The sequence below is a fragment of the Anticarsia gemmatalis genome, chromosome Z, assembly GCF_050436995.1.
Source record: "Anticarsia gemmatalis isolate Benzon Research Colony breed Stoneville strain chromosome Z, ilAntGemm2 primary, whole genome shotgun sequence".
In the NCBI taxonomy this organism is placed as follows: domain Eukaryota; kingdom Metazoa; phylum Arthropoda; class Insecta; order Lepidoptera; family Erebidae; genus Anticarsia; species Anticarsia gemmatalis.
This window is the reverse complement of record NC_134776.1, coordinates 5,804,412-5,824,555: the sequence shown is the minus strand read 5'-3', so window position 1 is coordinate 5,824,555 and position 20,144 is coordinate 5,804,412. Positions and strand designations below refer to the sequence as shown.

General features: G+C 34.6%; 1 protein-coding gene across 12 annotated transcripts in view; it reads right to left on the bottom strand.

Annotated features, from left to right (window-relative positions):
- The window catches only part of LOC142986186 (coiled-coil domain-containing protein AGAP005037), a 387,196-nt gene that overhangs the window by 21,720 nt on the left and 345,332 nt on the right, over positions 1–20,144 (bottom strand). The gene's annotated exons all lie outside the window — the stretch shown is intronic.

Below are 20,144 nucleotides of genomic sequence, written 5' to 3'. Positions count from 1 at the left end.
TAGAATCATACGGTTATACTACTCTCAGTACATAGTGCATAAAATAAATATTATGATACACCAAAGTACATAATACTTCGGTCGCTGCCTACTCCTACGGTAAAGTGATGTGATTTAATGTATGTTTACAGTCTCCCATTATAAAGGACATTCAAACAAACGGTATTTCCTACAAAATAACGGAAACAATTTACATTAAAACGGTATTAAATATAATAGAAATTAGTTCAAGGTTACAAAAATGAGATAGTGAGATGGAACCGTGTCTCGCGGAACTAGTAAAACTCGTTCGGCGAGGGCATGTGCTAAGTAAACGATGTTACATAAGTGAACCGTAATCGTATGCTTACCAAAATAAGTTTAACTCTTAGTTATTTGCGCTTTCGACATCTAATGGATGAATTTACATTCTTAAACGCAACTACAGATGAAATGTAACTGCGTGACCGTTTATTACACGAACGGACATGCTTTAAAGATGAAACTAGGCAAGATACCTAAGTTGTTAAAATTTGTATACAAATCTATTTGATTTATTTTTTTTATTTAGCTTGTTTCTATGTCCCACTGCTGAGCAAAGGCCTCTCCCCTGAGTTTCCAGTCCCCTCGGTCGATTGTTCGAAATCGAGAAATTGACAAATCTATATGATTCTTATTTATATCCATTTCTATACTTATGTTAGAAATTAGATACTCGGGTTTGTTTTCTCGAAAATAATTCAAAAGTAAATTTCAGAATACTGTATCTTAAATAACACGCTTTTAAATAAGTAATATCAATATTTAAAGAAAGATTTCAATTATCCAGAATACATAGTACTCAAAAGAAACGATGTTTGCTGAAAGTCCGTGGCGATTTTAATGATTACTTCGATTTCATATGAAAGGAAACAGCACATACAACGGTAAATACGTACTAAGTAATTAAGCGCAGTTCTTATATTGACACATTAAAAAAGATACTGCTATCTACAGCTACGGTCGGACCGCACTCAATGCTCCCTATGCGACTGCTGATCACGAGGTTTCAGGTTTGACTTCGGGATAGTACATCTCAATAGTAGCCCAAAGTTACGTAGCAGCTAATGACAGCAGGCTCGTCTTTTACTATATAGGACTAAAGTAACTGCTATCTTCTGCAGACTGCAGAATATGAGGTCACGGGTTCCATTCCTGAGTGAGTTCATCTCAATAGTAGCCCGAAGTAACGTGGTGGATCATGGCACTAGGCTTATCCCATATTATATGGAACTAACATTGCAAATAGCGAAATTTATTTCATACACCCCTGCCAAGAGACAGCACGCGTGGTATCAAAAATTAATTTTTATTATGATCAGTTCTTCGAAATCCAAAAATTTCAAACAACAACAAAAACATTTACTTTATAATTGTTGTCCACAAAGCAATAAATATTTATTATTGAATACAGGTAACTCATAATTATTGTCCAATTACACAAAGTTCTCGTAAAACGGAAGGCATGTTTCATTAACCAACAATATTTAATATTGATACCCTTCACTTAGTTTGTTATCAGTAATAAACCAAATTTGTAATCAAATCATTCATAAAGTCAAATATTGGCAGTTGTATCGAACTACAATCAAGAATTTACCGCCATCAGAAATTGATGTTTATTGTTTTCCGAATGATGTCTTAATTTTGTCTTCCACATCGAAATTATATCACTTACCCCTGGTATCTGAGATACATTTAGTGGGAGTTTATCTATTCAATAACGCAATTGAATAGATAAACTACCGCTAAATGTACCTCAGAAACCGGGAGTTAATAGTAGGTACTTCTAAACACTTCTAAAATGGACAGTAGATACGGCAGACTAGGCTGCGCCGTTCCTCTAGGTTAAAATCTCCCTCTATGATTTTAATTCTTCTCGTTCAGCAACGTTTTTGAAACAGAAAGATCACGTAAAATATAACTGATTTGATGCTTTTCTAAAAGGCGTTGAAAATTCATGAAAATCAGCCACTGGGTGCTGATCGATCTTTTCTTTTACATTTGCTTCCCTACGAATAGTTTGATCGGAAACTTTAAAAAGTAATATAAAAAAGTAAAAGAGAAAAGTGATTTAGACCATTGGTTTACCATAACTATTTATTACAATATCCTACAAGCCTTGATCGTACAGGATTTAATACAGGATGCCCTCATTTTAATATGCAATAGTGCGAGCAAAACTACTATTATTACTATTTCCCCACACGCACACACAACTGCTATTATTAGTGACAATTTTGACTGTCCACCTTATAATTAGTTAATAATTATGTATGTAGTTCGGCAGCGTTTCGAAATACAATGACGTCAATGGCGTTGTGGTTAAAGTTGTCCCGCTGCTACAACTGCGCGCGTCGTTCGTTCGATTCCTAACCGTTACAAAAACAGCCAGTTCGAGATTAGACTAGTTAGTACGAGATTTGTTTATTATTGTCACATTTTTTTTTATTTCTAAGGTTATAATGAAATCCTACACCTATGAAATTGCTCAGCGAATTTGCCCCAAGCTTCAAAACAACGCTCAACGGAGGATCTAAGCATAATAACTGGTTACACGTTCACGGTGTGCTTCCTCATAATAAAAAACAATATTCCTACTTTATGAAACAAGGCTCTTCCTTATTTACCTTCGGTAATTAGCTGTGGTTATTTACTTAGTAAGGCATGGAAAGCCTGGTAATGGATAGAAAGGAAAGTACTAGTCTCTAATAAATAAATAATCAATTATAAGAGTACTTCTACATCCTCCAAAGATAAATAAAAGTAACCGAAGGATGCTACATTTTTCAGGCGCTATTCAAATCATTAAAAGTTGGCTGCCTCAAAAAATCACTTGTTTCTTACCACACCGTACAACTCACTAGCACTTCAAACTTCAGTCCAGTGTTAAGTATTTTCAAGCCGTGCTTTCCTGTTGCTATTCAACTTTTATCATTTTAATTAGTAGTAGAATATCTCTTGCATCGAGCAACGTGATCAAGAATTATTGTAGGTGCGAAACTAAAGACGTCTTTGACATGGTCACTTTGAAGACGTCCGACTGCTTTGTATCTATACAGAAGGGACAAATGACGCAGAATTCTATGCTTGAAATATAGCTACCATGATATGGAAGGTCGATTCCCTATTACTATCGACTATCGACAACGAACAAACTATCTAAAAATGTTGTTTGAATACTTGATCAGCGCCTTCAGCATGTGCCGCAGGAACTATTTGTTCAGAACATTTCAAATGTAAAATTCTCAATACTCGTTAGTACCGACTGTAAAGAATCGCGCTACAGTAAACCTAAACAAACATTTTTAATCCCGAGCTATTTCTGGAGGTTCCATTAAAAGCACTATGCTAACCTCTACGTCTATTCTTTTAAATCTGTATTCTATTACAATCTGGTTCGACACGTGACATGTTGCAAAACAAACGGACCAAGCAGTGAGTAAAAAGTTCAGTCACAGTGAAAAATCCAATTACACTTTTCCGGCACTAAAGCGGGCGGATAGTGTAACTTAGCTGGAAATCTAGGACGTGTTAAGTTGTTCATATAATGTGATGCTAATCTAATCGTGCAATGTCACATGTTTGTTTTTGAAACTAGTGTAGATTAATTAAACATTTGCTGCAACAATTCAGACACGGTCGTATGATTGCGAACTACAAAATGAGAGAGATATAAATAACTAAAGTATTAATATACCTTCTAAACGGATACTTATTTAGATGAGTACACTTATTTTTGGCATTATATCGAAAATAGAATTGTTTTACCGAAAATAACAGCTTTACTTAAGTCAAATTGAAGGGCTTATGATCAGAAACTTCTAACGTCGACTAAGCTACTTGAGTTCGAGTATTAGCTACGCGTAGTCATGACTGTAAAGTCAGCCAGCCTCCACCCTACATCAATACAATATGATATTTTGTAATAATTTCTTTACACTCAACCGTGACAATTCTTTGCACATCTCATCAATTTGTCACACGATTTTTGCTTACAAACTGTTCTGTTATTACATTGTTAGTGATTTACAAATATCCTTTCGCAAGTATATCATTTGTCGTATATAAAATAAAAAGATTTATCGCATTGTGTGAATTATTTCCAAACATGTATGTAACTTCTCAGTCTGATTGGCGTCTGGTGTAATCTCGTAGCCGTCTAAATCACGAAGTACTTAGTTTATAAGACAGTTGTAAGTGGAAGCACTCCATCATGTTTTGGTGGTATAAATCGTGAATGCGCCTTATACAGTGCTCGAGTTATTTAGAACGTCATTAGGCTTAGAACGTCCTGTGTATCAATCTATGCGCTACACTGACAGTGGCTTCTAAACCTTTAATTGTATCATTATTAAGTGTAATTGATATGATTCTTAACATATTACAATGTCACAAGGCAGAAACGTATGATGCAAAAAGATGTCGTTTGCAATGTGTTTACAAAGTTGAAATGTCTTTCCTTCCCCAACTAAGAAACGTCTTTACAAACTAATTTAAAACTAAGCAACAAAAATGTAATATTCTTTGTATTTACAGAGCTTTCTTTCTAATTAACGGCAAATGAAAGAAAACAACTATAAGTCTGTAACGCAGGAGTCTTGAAGCTAAACCTCGGCAGATCTGAGTGAAATTATTTTTCAATTATTTTCTTTTCTGCACTTGAAGGTCAGTTTGAATGAACGTTTTCATCTTTTTACACCACAGTTAAAGCTTGCAATTCTTGAAGATTGAAGCCGTTGTTCAATTCTCTTGTAATCGTGTCTAAAGCCAAGCATTGCAGAAGGTTGTATTTTTATATTGAATTCTAGATTGAATTGAGAAACACTGTTTTGAAATGTTATAGTTCGTAAATAGAGAAATATTTCTTGTAAAGGATGTCGGTGTAGAATTCTTGTTTTTAGATTGTACTCGATGCGTGAAGGACAGGAAAGAAACGACCGGAAGACATTACAATAATTAGTTTATTAGATTCTAAAGTATTAATGATTCAATTACGAGTGTTGTAGTTTATCGTCTAATCGGAAAAAACCAATCGCTGTGAGGTTAATCTTATATTTGTCATTATAAATAGAAATATATATTTTTCTTATAAATAACCTTGCTGTCCATATTCTACGTATTCTCTGGACATCGTTCTATGAAAAAATACTTTTACGTCCTTGTCGTGACATTGATACCATTTATTTACAGTATTTACTCGTAAATAAAGAATTCTGAAAGCCCTTCAAACATCAGCAGCATAATTTTCCACTATACTTATTTTAATGGTGAAAGTATATTAAAATAGCCAAATTTATTAACATGATTAATAAATAATGATAACAGTTCTTTTAATTCGAACGCTTTTAGTTTTACTTTACTACTTCTCTAAATGAGCTTTAGTTAATAATTATATTAAATTTAGTAAATCTATAATATAAAAATGAATCGCAAAATGTGTTGGTAAGCGCATAACTCAACAACGCCTCGACCAATTTGGCCAAATCTTTTTTTTAAATGTTCGTTGAAGTTTAAGGATGGTTTTTACGGCGAGAAAAATTCGAATAATTGCCGGGAAAATCCTTAAAACAGCATTTTTGACAACACCAATTAGTCATGATCTCCTGGTAGCTGTTGATCTATTTTCCGATCAGAATTAGGCCTAAAAACAAAAAAACGGCTCTACAAACTCTAAAAACTCTCTATAAACCTTTTCACAGTTACCAGGAGATCATGACCACTTGCTTGCTAAACAACTTTAATTTTTATAGATTTAGCTTCAAAACCGACGTAGTTTAATAGAAATTTTTTCACCCCCGTTAAGGCAGAATTTCCAAAAATATTTATTGCGTCATTCTTAATTTCTAACGATATAGCCAAGTATTAATTTTAATCGAATTAGCTCCAAAAGTGAATCGCGAACGCAACAAAACTTCATAGAACATCAGTACGACATTGAAGCATTGGCCGAAACAGTTCGTACAAATGTTCCACAATTAAATCAATAACAAAGAATTGCGTACGACACTTTAATAGAAGCTGTGAACAGTGGATCTGGTGGAATTTATTTCCTTGATGCTCCCGGAGGAACTGGAAAAACGTTTTTAATTTCATTGCTTTTGGCGAGGATCGGATCGCGAAATGATGTTGCATTAGCGTTGGCTTCACCTGGAATAGCTGCAACTCTGCTAGAAGGCGGGCGAACTGCACATTCTGCCTTGAAATTACCACTAAACATGCAAATCACCGAAACACCAATTTGCAACATCGCCAAAAATAGCGCAATGGCCAAGATCCTACAGGTATGCAAATTGGTGGAGGTCACTGGAGGCACTGGACAGAACGTTGAAAGATCTTCGTGACAACCAAAATATTTTCGGTGGGGCCATGATTCTGTTGTCAGGTGATTTTCGTCAGACTCTTCCAGTTATTCCCCGATCAACTGTTGCTGATGAACTAAATGCATGCCTAAAATCATAAAATTTGTGGCAGTACGTAAAGACACTGCACTTAACAACTAACATGCGAGTATTTTTGCAACAAGATGAAACTGCAAATGTGTTTGCGAAGCAGTTGTTAGACATTGGAAATAATAAAGTTGCAGTGGACACCTCGACCGGATTCATCACATTACCTACAGATTTCTGTCACATCACAGACTCAAAAGTGGAGCTTATTCAGCGAGTTTTTCCAGATATAGCGCAAAAGTTCAAAAACCATCATTAGCTAGGTGAACGAGCAATATTAGCAGCGAAAAATAATGATGTCGAAGATCTTAATGCAACCATTCAGAATTTTCTTCCAGGACAGTTGGTTTCCTTCAAATCAGTCGACACCGTAATGAACCAGGATGACGTAATCAACTATCCCACTGAGTTCTTGAATTCACTGGAATTGCCTGGATTACCACCTCACAATTTGCAGTTAAAAGTAGGATCAGTTGTCATCATGCTGCGTAACATTAATCAACCTCGACTGTGCAATGGAACAAGACTGGCTTTGAAAAGACTGATGAATAACGTCATTGAGGCGACAATCATAAAGGAAAATACAAAGGAGAGGATGTCTTGATCCCGCGGATACCGATGATTCCAACGGACTTAACAATCGATTTTAAAGCGATGACCATAAATAAATCGCAAGGATAGTCGTTAGAAGTTTGTGGAATCAATTTGGAGTTTCCCTGTTTCGCGCATGGACAATTATACGTCGCGTGTTCGTGCGTCGGAAAACCGTCTTCTTTGTTTATTTACGCACCACAAAACAAAACAAAAAATATGGTTTATGAGAAAGCTTTAAATAAATAAAAAGACTGTATTTTAACAGTGTGTGTCTGTGAATATCAAATTTAAACCTTATAAATAGCCAGTATTTCAGGAAAACTCTGTTTTCTAGGTAAGCAACATGATGTATCGAAAATAATAATAAAACTTCATGCTTTATTCAATAAATGATTTTTTATTAAATACAGATTCGATTTGTTTGTTTTAAAATCATTTTATACAAAAGATTAGGTCTTTTATTTATCGATGAGGCAGTACGAAGTCTGCCGGGTCAGCTAGTAATTAATAAAATCACTCTATAAGCGCAATGTTTTTAAAATAGACCGGACATGGCATTTCTTTACCTATTATTGTAAAGCCCTAAGGACCTATGGCTAAAGATACTAATAGACACATTACTAGATTCAACAGGATGATTCAAAGCCTGGCTGTGTAAAACATACTATTAGAAAACATAATAGCAATGATTTTATTGTATCCCATAATGAATATAAGTAGTACTTTCCTTAACTATCAGCGTGGGAATGCAACTAGAGCGGTGCTATTGCGCAAAATATTCAAGTGCCTATAAATTTTGTAATAAATGTTCCTCCATAATACACGTAAATGCTTTGAGCGTTTTAATAGCCCCTCTTGTCAAAATTATTTAGTGGGCGGTGGTAATATTATTATCAAGTGTATTAGAAATATTTTGATAGGTAATTTAGAAGGATACACCTCATACTGACAAGATGTAAACGCCTGTCAGTTACGAAATTGTATATCCTATGTCGTTCAGTACTGAAGATTTTTTTTAAGGAGGCTTTTAATGTATTGTACTTACCGTTATTTATGTACCAGCGATAGGTATGCGACCACGATTAACGAAATTTATAGGCACGATGCGATTTACGAAAATTTGATAAGTCTAATTGCTGCAATATGCTGTGTTAATATTTCATGTGTTAACAGCATTTTCAGTCCTGATCTGGTATGCACTGGACAGTTAACTCAATTTTTCCACCATGCAATATGAAGATCCTGACACGATTCCGCTCGCGTGTAATTCAGTTAAGGGGTTAATTTTTCAAAAATGTTACCTTCTTTTTAAGAGTTCCAATTTTATAGTAAAAATATTATATTTTACGAGAACGTTGTATGAAAAGTTTACCACCGCCGTCGATAGCGTAATCAGCAAGAACTATTATTTTATACAATAAATTTAAAATTTTAAACGCTACCCAAATCTAATGAACGAATTTATGCTACAGTAGGAGCATTTTATGTAAAACTATCTGAGTAACGCAGTTCCGATCACGACCAACTTGATATTTTTTTCGTATTTTCTATTCAAGAAACCTATCCTGTGCCATAAAGGAAACATGAAAAAATACATTAGCTGAATTGGTCGAGTCGTTCTAGAATTGTGCTTACATTTGGTTACTATTTGATTTATATAGGTTCTAAAACCGGTAGTTACTCTACATTAATATTGAAAACAATACACAATGACCTATTTCTACCATTTGACATTGAGCAAGAGTGGGACGAGACCAAACACTTATTTACACGGCGTTCATCCTCGACCCGTCCTCAAGGGATCACTTGTATCAATAGTTACTGATGGATTTTGCTACCCTGCCCTGGGGAGGGTTAAGATTTTGTTTACAAAACATGCTTGTTAACTGTAGTAATTTACTTAGTATGTACTAGATAGACTCCCAATGGAAGCGACATCGCCCCCTATATAGGACGGTGGAGGTTTGGTCCAAAGACATTAATGATACTTACATACGTTATTCCAATTCTACTGAAATCTGTTATTCTATTTTCGATCCCAGGTATACAATAACACATGTCGTGACAAATTTGTTTCACTCTCTCACGATTGACTACACACAATATTAGGCAGCCGCCTAAACCGAGTGCTCGGAGCAATGAAGCGTGAACACATACTTACACGGAAAATACAAGCCAGATTCAACCACAAATGAGTATGATTTTTTTTTATATAATACTGTATTTATGACTTTTTTGAAGTTACAGCTCGGTTTTTGAATATTTATGTCCCGTAACATATTTTCGGATTTCATCTTATACAGGCTATTTTGTTTCGTTGTCCCCTAATCGTCGAAGCACCTCAGAATAATAGTAAATGATATAAAACTTGATACGTGTGCGTTTCAAAACATCAAACGGAGGTTCTTACTTTTTTAAAACTTAAATAGGAAAAGAGACAATCGAATAAAAAACCTAGAAACCAACCTCATCTATTTACATGACAATCGCGTTATAAGCCACTACAGCGCAATTTTAACTTGTAAGGCCATATGCTAATGCAGTTGGGCCCTTATGCGGAAATTTAACCCTCGCCGAGCGCTAAATCCGCTTGAGTTCCTTGGAAAATTGCTAGTTAAGTTAAACGTGCGCCAGGACATGTGGGAATTAACGTTACAGATTGACACTCCTACAACTTTAAGAGAATCTGTCTGAGTTTTAATTTGAAATATTTCTGCTTAGCCGTACCTACTCACGACAACCTACGTACATTATAGTAAACATTCTGCGTCTGAACCAGTGGTAGTGTCACAATTTTGTGTCGATTTTAAGAACCTACTTGCAAAAGGTTTATGATATTGATATTAAAGGATTGAATTGTTCATATAAACTTAACACAAAATTATGGACGCGAAGAATATAATTATCGTAACACTTTAATGTTTATCATTATTTATTTAGGCGTTTATTGCCTATTCTATGTTTAAAGGTATTCAACATACTGCTCATTCAAGTACCTATCTATTCAGTAGATTATTATGTTGTTCTAAGCGATATAATAAATATGTAAAGATTTACTACATTCCAGCCAACGCGGATGATATTATACATAGAATGCAGAATACAACAAGCCACGATATCAATTAAGTCATGACTAAACATACGTTCTTTAGTTTTAATAGTGATTCTAATGTTATATTAAATTGTGTTTAATGTATTTATTCTCAGGATGTGCTTGGAATATTTTTTGAAGCAAAACGGGCCGTAGAAATTGAAACAAAGTCAAAGTGCAAATTCTGTCTGAGCGCAAAATTTAGGGAAAATTCACATTCGCAAACATTCGATATAATAATATGTCATTTTTTATAAGGGTTGTCTCAGCCAATTTTTATTAAGTACAAAAAGTTTAAAAACATCGCCTAGCTTATCTCGGCTATGATTTTCAATTCACCGTATTTAACTATACGATATGTAGATGACAACAACTTAACTTCAACAGGTACTTTAAAATTGTAAACAATGCCATTATTTAGACTAATAGACAGACCGCGGCGGTTTAGAACCATAGCATAAAAGCTGTCAGGGAAATTATTATTACAAGTAAATCCGGAACTTATAATTACAAAATACAGTAGGTATATCATTTATTTATCAGCGTGACTCATTTGATAGCACGCTCCGCTGTATCAGCGTCCAACATCAGTGCGGAAGAGAAAGTTTACTATAGACTTTTCGTCTTTTTAGTTTCGCATATATGGACTCGCTAATATAATAATATAATTGGAGCGGTTCATACCTTCGGGTTCCGTGTAATAGAACGATGTTTTTTATGGGGATCATTTTGATGTTGTAAGGTTTCAGAACTGTAAAGGAGTATGAGATACATGTACTTTTGATGTAGAACGTTGGCTCCAACTAAAGAGCAAAAATAAGTTTTTTTCTGTAATGTATCTACTACCATCTAGATGGTTCAGTATTTGTGGTAACTGACATTGAGTAAACTTATTAGTGGTTGGCAATACAAATAAAAATATATAACTTTTCATAATCATCATTCACACGCCAATTCTATCCACTGCTGAGTATAAGCTTCTCTATGCCTATGTCTTATGTCTTTATTGCAGTTAACAAACTCATCTGCTACCAGTCTAATTTAATGTCAATGGTACTGAATTCCCAGTAGGCGCTCGTCTCACGCTTGACGATTTCTAATTAAATAACTGTGTTACATAACATATTCGGCCTCATAGGTACCGTAGAAATAAACTTACTATACGGCTTAATTATAATCTGTTGCATGGTAAATATTCCTAGTTAGATTCAACAATTTCTTAACACACAAATATTTTAATTACAAAATGAAGAAATAAATGTATTTTTCTACAAAATTGTAATTAATGGAAGTGGAGCAGATGCAGTTGAAATACGTAATAGTAGTTTTATTCTCTTACGATACGTTTACTATCATAATTTTCGAGATTTCGATAACTTTACGGTTAACTAATAAAATAGACAGTTTATTACGTATTCGGTTAAAACTAACTTATTTCGTTATAATCGACGATATTTTAAACAATATTTTGAAATATATTTGAATATTTCATTGGATACATAAAATACTTCATGAATTTCTACATGCTTTTTATGATGCTGATGTTTACACAAAAACTCTATTTTTGAAACTATTAGTTTCGTATGCGTTCTCGAATCACCTTGTGCAATAACTACATAATATGTCAAATCTTAACTTATTCGATTAACTGTTAAAGGCCATTAAGAGCAAAATTTGCCGCCCGTTCGAAAGATAGCGCCAGTAAGAAGAGGCTAGACTTACCTTTTAATAGAAGAGTAATGTAGGGTGCAAAACACATTAAAATTTGATAACCCACGACCCAAACCCTCGTTGATTAGTTACACGTACATACATCAAATACAGACGGTTATTAACGAACCAACCCATCAATAAAGCTGTAATTTAGTCGATCACAAAATTTGTCGCGTTTAATTAATTGATCATCAGATCACTTTGGATGTATAATTAATTTAGTGAGGACACGTTTTAGGCTAATGCGTTTCATTAATGTATGACAGGCTGAAGGACGTACCTTGTTACTATATAATTAAGCAGGATTTGTTAATAATGTATTAAATAGTTTACGCTTAGAACAATGGTTTATCGGATTACTAAAGTGACCGAAGCGACGAACAACAAATATGCGGCGTTGCAAGTAAAGGACGACATTTGCAAAATATTTAATATGCTGGTCTTTATGAATTGTGTTTAACTAGCTAGCTTTCACGGCATTACATGGTGTAGACTTATAAATTACTAACTATACTTACTTATAACTCACACCAAACTAATCCTCGGGATCACCCTATCTTTTGGTGAAAGCTGTATAAGAAGTTGATCGGTATGTAGCGAACAAACAGATCGCGGCGATTTCTCGAAGTGAAAAATATCCCACGTATAAACTAACACTTTTACGTGACAGGCATCTATCTAAACAAACTTTAACTATTAAACATTAGTAAAAATACTAACTACAGGTTAGAAATCCATGTTGAAATGAGGAGCCTTAAGAACTAGTTTAGAGTTAAGGTCTAGATGTAAGACATAATAAACGTGTAATATCTTTGGCTTCATGTATTAAAGAGCCCATTGATGTAACAGCTTACTGAGACCTATTAAACTGGAGAACGAAAGGAATATGTAGGTCTTCCACCTTCAGCTAAGTAATATAGATTTCATTATCGAACGAGTTTAATATCACGCCTGTAATCCCCGAAGAAGTGTATTAAATGGACGTCTTTTTTTCAATTGATTTTGTTGGTCTCATGTAAGAGGGGGCGATAGTATTGCCGAATACAGAACCTAGTACCAAATAAGGTACTAAAGAGCATTTTCCCAGACCCTGGATTCGTAATCGAGGCATCGTGATGATGTCGTATACACTATTGCTAAGACAAGTGTCATAGTGACAATATGCGTTGAAACTTAAAACTTTAAAGCAAACGAAGCCGCGTGCATCAGCTAGTAATAGAATAGTATAAACTTATTCTTAAACTTGTAATCTAAAAAAATACTCGATATATTTCGTGAAAAAGTTGCAAGACTATGTTCACTGCACATTACACTATGTTTGATGTTCTCATGTTACACTTGCTTGCACTCAAAACCCGTTGTCTGTCAAATCAATGACATTTACAAACGAGAAATGGTAAACAAGTTGCATATAACTAACGTAACGATATGAACGTAACTAGCACAAATACGAAATAAGACTGGGATTTCAGTAACTTCTATCTGTTTTGGAATGCGGATAAAGTAATTTATAGATAAACGAACAATTTAAAAAAAAATATATCAAAAATATTCACCCAAACAGTTCAAAATAATGTTAGTTTTCATCAGACACAACTTATTAACCCTCATAAGAACATAACGAATATACAATTGTGACGTCACTACGTCAGTATTTCTATACAAAGAAGCGTTTTTTACATCTTGTAAAAAGTAGGTGTAACGCATATTTTTACAGCTCGTACTGTCGTTTGACATTCAAAATACATGCAGAAAATAGTTCTAGAAAAGTCCAATAGTGGCATAGATCTGTTTTTCCTACAACCTTTTTCGACAGCATTTGCCGATAGTGAATAATGAAAGAGAATCGCGCTACTGATTTGACTAGTAGTAAAGTAGCCTATTTGCATGGTCCGGTGGTGAACCAAATGATTGACGTTTTAGTTACAAAGCAACGATTTCCTGTTATATCATGTGTGCACGCACTTGATTTGCGATCAAAGGCATAGCTCAATAATCCAACGCAAGTTGGTAATAGGTTGTTAGTGGAACAGTCGTTAAAATCCATACAGCGTTCTACCTGTTCTTTGATATGTATAGATGCGTGATTATTGAAAATTAGATTATTTCGATGATAACTGAAATTAGCATAGCAACTGACCTGCATAAATCCCGAACAGTCAAGTGAGCAAAGGTCAGAGTAATTTTTGACAGTATGATAAGATTTTACACTATATTGATGAGCAAGCATGACGCAGATAACTTCTCAAAAAATCTTATAGTCCACAATTTTTTATATGTAGAGACTTATATCCAATTTCATACAAGCAATTTCTTACAGATTTTCAACAAATGGGTTATCAGTTTTGGTAGTAAATACGTGAGTAGTACCTTAAACAACCACTTTTTTGGGGAAAAGCATTTAATGGCTTTTCAGATACAATTTTAACAGTTATTTTCAATTTGCTACCTACTGATCTATGAGAAAGGTCACAGTTATTCTTAAGCCGCGAAGCCTAATTAACTCTATTCGTATTTAAGTTACAACAAGTATTGCAATACCGTGTTAATCCCAAACTCCAGGCTTTACAAATAATGTCGGCATCGTCTCGAGAGGGTAAGGAATATGTGTTACATTTCGCCGTTTGTCGCTTAGGTCGCCAGAGACACGTACGACCCACTGCAATCTCCGGTTTGAGATGAGTATTTAATAAAATGAAGACAATTTAACATACGGCCAGAATATTTATCATAAGTCTAAAAATAACTAAGTTGTATGGAGAAATCGAAGCTAAAAATTAGGTTTATTTATCTGCATTACTCTTTTTGTTAGAATTAATTGCCCGACTATCACTTATGTTTTCTTGGTGTAGGTAAACGCTGACGATACTTCTACACCACTTTTAGTTAACTAACAGACGACATTTTGCCAGTGTTTTTTACTTATCTAGCAAATAGTTTATCGCACATTCATTTCTAAACTCGTCCTCAGTATTGTTTAATCATGTTTTCAGTAATTTCCATCACGGTGTGAATTAAGTTCTATGACTAAATTAGCAGGCGCATTCTGAAGTGGCTTACAATACTTCTAGGACTACGACTTCATTCATTGTTTGTTCAAATGTCCCATTTTCGCGTGAAAGAGTAACCAACATCTAACCTTAAAAACATTCACTTTTATAAAATCGGTAGCAATGACTGTATATTAATTTGAAACTAAGTTCTTTTCATTCTACCTATACTTTATTCTAGTATCTTTGTTGAAAGTTTCTATGTCAGCCCAAGACCCGATGAGAAAAGAACTGAAAGTTAGATTCAGTTTCTGTGGACATTCCTTTGAATACTGGGTTTGTTCCGGGACAAATGAAGTTAGTAGTTTTAATGAATTTCAAAAGCATAGAATTGAAGGTTACTTTGAAATTTAGTTTAATATTTTTTAAATAAAAAAGAAACAAAGAAATAATCCCGCTTTTGTCTAGGGAGAAGAATCCTTTTTCCAGTAGGCTGTCCTACTTCTTTTTAATTTGTTACCCTACTACCGATTGAGTTAAATTTTAGTAGACGGTGATATTACTGAGTGACAAATTAACGCGCAGCCTAACTATTGAAGTGAAAACGTTTTTCGAAGTACTTTTCGGTCATCAACCATACCTTCGAGACCACACCTTCTATAATACTAACTAGGTTTATTTGGGTCTAGCTGACTCGCCCAACTTTGCTGCGTCACATAAGAGAATGGGTCAACATTTTCCCCGTTTTTGTAACATTTTTCACTTGTACTCTGCTCCTATTGGTCGTAGCGTGATAATATATAGCCTTCCTCGGTAAATGGGCTCTCTAACACTGAAAGAATTTTTCAAAATGGGGCAGTAGTGCCTGAGATTAGCGCGTTCAAACAAACAAACAAACTCTTCAGCTTTATAATATTAGTATAGATATGGGCTCACAGACAGCAGCAAACAATTAATTTGTGTAGAGGAACGACGTCATCTACATCGCGAGATTTGTAATGCAAATCTTCACGGGTGCGTAGTTGTCTATACAAGATTTATAGTTATAATATTTGGACGTACAAGTATCAGATAAACATCAAACAACATTTCAAGTAACACGCTAACAAAAGTCTTCACAAAATATTTCACAACCAATTCTAAGACACTTAATCATTACGGTTAATTAAGTGAAAACATTTACACCTAGTATGGCCACTTAATACTAACATTGAGAAATAAAATAAAGGATCGAACTCATTAGAGACTATTTCCAACAATGTAACATGACACCGAGAAGGCGACGGCGGCGGCGTTATGTTATTGTTAATTGTCACGTTTCTACCAATGCATTCTTCGTATCGTATAAAGTATTGAACTATTTGTTATGGTTTGATCCGTAAATTGAATGTTTGTTAAGACCGACAAGTATCGTTTTAGAGCGTAAGGATTTGCGTACGTAAGATGAGAATGCGTTGCAAACAAGACCACTATATAAATAAAAATCAATCACCAAAATGTATGTACGCGCTTTACTTTTAAAAGATCAACACAACAAACCCGATCGTTACTTTATTTTCTATTGCATTTATAATTGTCAGGATATAGTTTTTATGGGTTTGACGGGATCCGAATTCCTACGGACATGTAATCAACGACGAGATAAAATTACTATACATGGGCAAAATCCGGGCCAGGCCGCTAGTTTAATATGAAAGTCCATTTACAAAACACCACGTCAGCGTCTATTTTTCCTACGTTTGCTCCAGTTATGTCTGAATTCCGTCTCGAAAACAGGCTTAATTCGATTGCAAAACACCACCATAAATGCTTAGTCAAAATCAGTTCTCGAACAGCAACGAGCATTCGCTTGCACGTTACATAACTTGTATGTTCTAATCTGCTCTCACCCGATCTTAGCAATTAATCACTGCAAGTCAGGTTCAAATGACACTCGGTATGGACAAGTCGGGTGCGAGACAACATTCAAGCCTTGCCAGTTAAATGTCGAGAAGTTCGGACTTTATAGTCCTTGAGAAGGCTGGTATAGCCGTAGTTAGAAGTGGAAATGTTCCGCAGTAACTAATCATCGCTTGTTATTTTTTTTTATTAACCTGTACTGTCCCATTGTTGGGCAAATTCATTCAAAGGTGCATTTTAGAACAAAAAAATCATTTTATGGGTGGAGACTCTTAGCTAAACGAGGGACTTATACATACAATTATTTTTCTATTAAATTTATTATTACGCCTAATATACCTTACAATGCAGGTCGAGGTGTTTGCAAATCTCACATGTTTCGGCATTAACAATGTTAGTTCTTATGCAATAGGGGGCGAGACTATTGCTAGGTACCAGGGCACGTTTCCAAAGTTCGGGCTACTATTGAGAAATATTCTTAAACTAAAGATTTAAAGTACTTTGTCGGAAAACAAAACCTCATAATCAGCACTCGGATGCACTACCGACCACGCCACATAGGCAGTGAATACTACTTTCCTAAACAAATATTTATCGATGAATATTACATTACGTATTTGTGATTAGAATAATATTAATAACAAACCATGTATCGTTTAGATTAAATTAATGGTGTTGGTGGCTATATGGTTAATTAAAACGTTAAGATCGCGCGTGGTTTCAACTTTCGCTTTGGATATTAGAGAATATTATTCGTATGATTTAGGAATAATAATTTTCTAAGGTACTTTTATTAGGCCGTATGTTAAATTTTTATAATTTACAAGCAGAGAGAGATTGCGGGAAATTGTACGGCGAGCTACAATTATACTAAGCAGTATGTCTGTGGGAACTTAATTTTCCTTGATTATTTTTTACGTATAAGTACATAATAATTTTGTTACTATTGAATACTTAGTTTTTCGACTTTAATAGAGTAACCCGCGGAACGAAATTATTTTTCAGTAAATTATGTATGCATCTTTGATTATCTTGTACTTAATTTCTTCTGATGCTGATACGAATTTAGTAACTTGTTTTTCTCTCAGTAACGTTGGGAGTCTGTACCAGTTATTGTTAATTTAGATGACACTCATCAAGCTATGTCAAAGGCCTTCCATGTAAATTCAAATAAAACTAGTAATCATTTTTCGTCAATTTTATTCAAAAAACTTTTGCGAATTTTTGATTCATAATTTTACATTCCCGCAAAATATCATACCACAGCGTTTAATATTTAACAAACAAGCAATTTAGCTGCATAATTAATATATTACAACGAACCGCTAAACACTCGTTCCTAGAAATTCTAAAATTGGATATCAAATTCCCGGTATGTACTCCAATTAGGATTCCCTACCATAAATTATTACCAATATAGAGCACTAATAGCCGAGCGGTTAACGCATCACACCAATAAATGTTTGAAGTGCTATGTGTACTAGAAACAATAATAATTACCTTACCGTTTAATGGCAAAAGAAATCATTGTAATATCATATCAGCATTATATCGGCGATGTACTTCAGAAAAGTCACGTGCGTACTCGTAATCAGCGGTCTTGTTTGACAAGATGTATGGATGTGAATAAAGCAAGGGATGTTTGTAAGGATTGTACGTTCTTTAGTCTCTGCCTACCCCTTTGGGAACAAGATGTGATTTATCTATGTATGAAAACATTCTAAAATCTTTCCGTGCCTAGGAATTCTTTAAAGCAATTCTCAAATGTATGCAACATCTCTTAGCGTGTGCTCTACTACTGTCACAAACAGCGTGGTCAAGACTCCTTCTTTATTCTAGAAAATTCTTACCCAGTAGTGAAATAATAACAGTCTCCATTAAAATAAATCAATAACATAAACGGTAAGCAATAAATAGAAGATCAGTCGGTCAATATCAATAGCCCCAATAACGAAAACTGACACGACATACGTAACTTTATGACATAATAAAACCTTCAGTTAAAGAAGGGCAAAAGATCGTAACAACGTTAGATCACTTACGACTTCTTGGTATTGATGGAGAACACTTTCGTAAAAGAAAACATTTGACGGCGGTTAGCGCAATGGTTAACCATATCATTGCACCAAGTTTTATAGATCAGATTACCATTCGGATATATACATTTTTTTAGATTAGCTAATATTATTGATGATCGAATACTAGCAATCTACCTCTCTGTCGCGGTCGTGTTGGCGGCAACTGCCGCGGGTTTTAATCCCGGGTTGGGCCAGAAATTTCAAAAGTTTTGTGTAACAAACGCTTAGATAAATAATTTCCCGGAGTCAGGAAGTTGAGGTTTTTCTGCGGAGAGTACGTAAAGCTGTCGGCACTGGAACTGGCCCCTAACCCTGGTAGTGCTGTGTAGGTAAGGTATGAAACCCACAACCCAATCACAAGTTGGATGACTTTGCCTTTGTGCTATCACTTCAGAATACAGATTTAAACAGTCCATATTTATGATACTCTCGTAATTTTCCTCATTGAAGAGGATTTTTATAAGGTTTCAAAATACAATCAATGTGTCAACAAGTGCCTTATGTTCCTCGAAAGTGCTATATGAAGCTTAATGGTACATTAACATAACTTATGATAATAAGATGAACACAGCGACATTTTTACCCAACTCATTGACATAATTTTCCCTTTTTATAAATCCTATGTAATATGTTTTAATTAATACATACTAATATCGAAACAAAAGTCACTCTGTCTATCCGTATGTTACGCTTTCGTTACTCAACTAATAAACCAATTTAGATCGTATTATTTGGAAAGGTGACAAGCCTATATCACAAGGAAGCTTATAGGCTTATATTTTTCTATATGCTTGTTAATTTTTGCGAGTGAAGTCGCGTGCCAAAACTAGTATTTTATATTTGTAAAGCAGTTTGTTAATAAATTATGAATACAGTAGTTAATACCGTAATATGAATAAGTCATAACTCATTATAACGCGTTGTTACGTTGACGTGATTACGTTTTTATTGGACGCGGAAAGAATAGTGTTAAATATGGATATAGGATGCTCTGTGTAAACTATGGTATGTTATGCATATGATTATAGTAGCGTGAAATATTAGACTAGAGTAATTGCCAAATAAAGAAGTTATTAAAGGATCTGGTTCGTAGTCCAGGACTTTGTTACAATAAGATACTGAATTGAGTTTCAAATTCCAATTATGGTGTGCATCGTCGAAAGCAACTATCATTAACCAGTGAAATAGTAGCACCTGTGAAAATAATCCTAGGTACTAGGGCTGCAGTAGCGCAAAAACCCCCAGCTTTTTAATCGCGACATATGCGCTATAAATTTATAAACAACAAAGAATTCCATAAAAGATTTCTTAC